The sequence below is a fragment of the Curcuma longa genome, unplaced genomic scaffold (assembly GCF_044706935.1).
Source record: "Curcuma longa cultivar G26 ecotype Majalengka, Jawa Barat unplaced genomic scaffold, ITB_CL_G26_1.1 contig_10212, whole genome shotgun sequence".
In the NCBI taxonomy this organism is placed as follows: Eukaryota; Viridiplantae; Streptophyta; class Magnoliopsida; order Zingiberales; family Zingiberaceae; genus Curcuma; species Curcuma longa.
The window spans coordinates 19,742-24,253 of NW_027428539.1; the positions used below are offsets into that span (position 1 = coordinate 19,742).

The 4,512-nt window shown below is 38.4% G+C and overlaps 1 long non-coding RNA gene and 1 pseudogene across 3 annotated transcripts; both read left to right on the forward strand.

Annotated features, from left to right (window-relative positions):
* Positions 1–3,490, forward strand: LOC141815774 (uncharacterized; annotated as a pseudogene).
* On the forward strand, positions 241–2,592 carry LOC141815772 (uncharacterized). Of its 3 annotated transcripts, none has more exons than XR_012600607.1 (6): positions 241–466; positions 524–622; positions 730–845; positions 918–1,018; positions 1,357–1,438; positions 2,446–2,592. It is a non-coding gene; the product is annotated as an uncharacterized LOC141815772 (long non-coding RNA). The 3 variants fall into 3 exon arrangements; XR_012600606.1 differs by having other exon boundaries at positions 535–622; XR_012600608.1 differs by having other exon boundaries at positions 535–622; positions 759–845.
* Positions 3,491–4,512: the final 1,022 nt, after the last annotated feature.

Sequence of the window (4,512 nt, forward strand, 5' to 3'; positions counted from 1 at the left end):
ATGTTTATGCGAATGAGCATAACAAATAATATCAAGTCAGCTCTTCCTAAAACTGAAAGTGCCAAAGAGTTTATGGAATTTGTGAAAGAGCACTCTCAAACCGCTGACAAGTCTCTTGCTGGGACACTGATGGGTACTTTAACCACCATGAAGTTTGATGGTTCTTGTACTATGCATGAGCATGTTATTGAAATGACAAACATTGCAGCAAGACTTAAGTCTCAGTAGCCGAAACTTCTCCTCATCGCGACATCCCTGTTCTCCTGACCCAACGCCGCCGCTTCTTCGATCTTCTCTGACGAAGCCGAGCGCGAGGGAAGCTCCGACGTTGGAGTTGGGAGCCAAGGAGGACCACCGGCGATTTGATCTGTTGTTGGAGGGTGGTTCCTCGCCGGAAAGGGGTTGGAATCGCGTGAGTAGGGGGTTGATTCGGCAGCGGCGAACCAAAGAGGAAAGAAACCGATCGGTAAGTTTGATTTCTAGGTTTTGGGCTTTCGTTGAGGGATGTTGATTTCTGAATTAGTGGGATCACAGATTTGCTGGATTGATCAAATCCATTGGGGGTTTGGTAGCGAGCTTGGTTCCGGTCGTGGAGAAGAAGAGCTGGAAGAAGAGATGATTGGTAAGTGGGAAGTAAGCTAGGTTTTGGTTTGATTTGATTTCCTTTAGTTAAAACTGGCGAAAGGGTTTCAAATCTGCTTAAACCTGGATCGATTTCCTTCTATTCAGATTGTGGTTGATCCATTCGGCGGTGGCAGCGACTCAGGAGGGGCTGCTTTGGCTGTCGGTCTCAAGCAAGAAGAAGAAGAGACTGAAGCTTGGGTTAGGGCTTGGTTGGATTTGAGGTGAGATTTCTTCACTTGAATCCAATTGGTTATTGATGATGAATTGTAGCTAATTGGTTTTCCTCTTCACAGCATGTTGCTGTAAGAGAAACGAGTTTTGGATTTCAGCTATTAAGGAAGTGGACTCAGATCTGGAAATCAGAACTTGGTTTAGGGCGTAATCTGATTTGAAGGTAAGTTGTTGTTGGTTGATGAATGTGTTCCGTTGGTGTGGAGCTGGTCATGGATACTATTGGGTGGAATCTAGAAGTTGTTGATGGTTAATTATTGCTAATGGGGTTTTATTAAAATAAAGATACTAATTAATGATTAGGTTAGTAGGGTTAAGTTAAGTACGATCGTAACAAATGGAATTATGATTTCCATTCGGTTGATTTCAATTAAAATACTAAGTTGTGTTTAACCTTGTGATTATGTTAAGTTAGATGAGGGAGATTAAATTATAGAATTTAATTACTGTAATTTGATACAGTATTGTTGTAGTAAATGTTGTGTTATCGTTTAATTGTAGGACCTTGACTTGATTGGTTCTATTGTTCATGAAATTTCTTATTTCTGAGGGTTCTAGCATTGACAGATGTGCGTTATACCAGGTGGGTACCTTGTACTTGGTCAATACAGGTTATTCTATTCTAGTGCATGTGTTATCATTATCTTGTTTATCATGTTGATACCCCTACTGTTTGAGATAGTATCTAGTTGGTACATTTGATAATCTTTGCTTGATACTTGCTGTTGACCTTATGATGATCTACTGATGCCATGTTATCTGTATCTTTCATCATGTTGATACTCGTATGACTTGTTGCTTGATACTCATTGTATGATCTTTATTTGATCTATTCATGATTAGATTAGTCTTAACTCTGATATCATGGACTTATATTGACCTCTGTTGATTCTGTTGATCATGCTAATTATCTTTAGCTATTACATGTTGGGATGATCATCATACATCCATGATAGTTGTAGGTATTTTGTTGTTGGATCTTACCTGCACCGTGTTGTGGTGCCACATAGGTAAGAGGTTGCACTACAGTTGGGTGCGACCAGGACTGGCTACATTGCCCTCCTGCCACACTGCCCCTCCCCACTTATCTTTAGTGGTCAGTTGTTGGAGCTGGCGGTATGTCCTGTTTGGCCCCTCAGTTCACTGCTCTATGGGGGTGACTGGGGAGTGTAGAGTGCGGACAGTGACGGATATTTTGATTGCGTTGATTGATGCATATTACATGCATTGTTGGTAGGACTATTACATAGTTTACTTTATTCATATGCTTGTGGATTGTTGCATTTATTTGCTATGCTTGTTGCACTTGTATGACATTACATACATGCTTACATGTTATGATTATGATACCTGTTGCACTGCATGATTCTTCCTTAGTAGAATCAGTTATTACACCATGTTCTATACCTGGATACATGATACCTTGTTGATACCTGATACCATGTACATGTTATTCATTTCTTCTGTACATGTTACTTTGGCTCGTACTCTGTTATTATTCCTGTTTACCTTTACATGCACTTCATTCCTGTACCCACTGAGTATCTAATGCTCACTACCCAGACCCTGGGGTTGTTTATTTCTCCCCAGGTAGCAGATAGGTATTTGGAGCTGGAAGATTCGGTCGTCTGCTGCTATCTCACATCAGGGGGTGTTTTTAGTTGGTATTATTACAGTTGTATTCTATTTTGGACTTGTAGTGTGGTTATGGACTGTATCTGTGTTGGATTTTGTATTCGTGGTACTCGTATTTCGGATTTACGATGTTTTCGTTACGTGGATTTTCCATATGTTGTTGCGGATTTGATATTGCATGCATGTGTTAGTGATTGTGGCCGTGTAGGCCTTATATGTACTCTGTTGTGTGTGTTGTGCTATATTGTTGGACGTGTAGTCCTATTTCCAGCCGCCTGTGGCTGAGTATTTGTGCATGTATTTAGGGAAAGGTCATTGTTACAGGGGAGATGCTGTCGAAATTTTTCGAACGGCCTTCCTCGGGGCGTGACACTTTGGGAATGGAAGTGGATGAAAAATTTCTTATTTAGTTTATTCTGAACTCTTTACCATCTGAGTATGGTCCATTCCAAATGAACTACAATACCATGAAAGACAAATGGAATGTGCATGAATTGCATAGTATGTTAGTTCACTAGGAAACCAAACTTAGGAATCAAGGAAATCACTCCATTATTATATGAATCATCAAGGAGCTAGAAAGAAAATTGAGAAGAGACATGGAAAGGGCAAAGGGCAGTTAAAGATCTATGAGTCCTCTGCTAAAATCCAGAAGAAAGAATTAAACAAGAACAAATGCCATTTTTGTGGGAAATTCGGACACTTCCAAAAGGATTGCCCAAAACATAAGGCTTGGTTCGAAAAGAAAGATAAGCTTATTGCTTATGTATGCCTCGAATCAAATTTAACTAAAGTTCCCCATAATATTTGGTGGCTTGATTCTGGAGGTACAACTCATGTTTCTAATACGATACAGGGATTTCTTACAATCCAAGACATAAGCCCAAATGAGAAGTTCATTCTCATGGGCAATAGAGTGAAAGCTCCAGTGGAAGCTGTCGGGACTTATCATTTAATCCTTGACACTGAGCATCATTTAGATTTATATGAAACTCTTTATGTACCTAGTATTTCTAGGAATTTAGTTTGTTTATCTAAACTTGATGTTGCTGGATACTATTTCAAATTTGGTAATGGATGTTTCAGTTTGTATAAGCATACCTATATGATTGGGTCTGGTATACTTTGTGATGGTTTATATAAATTTAATCTTGATAATTTATATTCTGAAACATTATTGACCTTGCATCATGTTGGCACTAAACGTAGTTTAGTGAATGAACGTTCTGCTTACTTGTGACATAAGCGTTTAGGTCACATTTTCAAAGAAAGAATGAAAAGGTTGGTAAATAATGACATTCTTCCTGATTTGGATTTCACTGACCTTAATTTTTGTGTGGATTGTATTAATGAGAAGCAAACAAAACACACAAAAAGGTGCCACAAGAAGTACTTAGCTTCTTGAAATTGTGTACACTGATATATGTGGACCTTTTGATAATAGTTCTTTTGGTAAAGAAAAATACTTTATCACTTTTATTGATGATTATTCACGTTATGGTTATGTCTATTTATTGCATGAAAAATCTCAAACAGTGAATGCCTTAGAACTTTATATAAGTGAAGTTGAAAGGCAATTAGATAGAAAGGTAAAAATTATTAGGTCAGATAAAGGTGGTGAGTATTATGGAAGATATGATGAAACAAGACAACATCCTGGTTCATTTGCTAAATTCCTTGAGAAACGTGGTATTTGTGCTCAATACACAATGCCAGATACACCACAACAAAATGGTGTATCAGAAAGGCATAATCGAACTTTAATGGATATGGTTAGGAGCATGTTATGTAATTCATCTTTACCCATGTCATTGTGGATGCATGCTTTAAAAACTGCCATGTATTTGTTGAGCAGGGTTCCTAGTAAGGCAGTTCCCAAAACACCTTTTGAACTGTGGACAGGTAGGAAACCCAGTTTAAAGCACCTGCATGTTTGGGGTTTTCATGCAGAAATAAGAATTTATAATCCACAAGAAAAGAAACTGGATGCAAAAACAATCATTGGATATTTCATTGGTTATC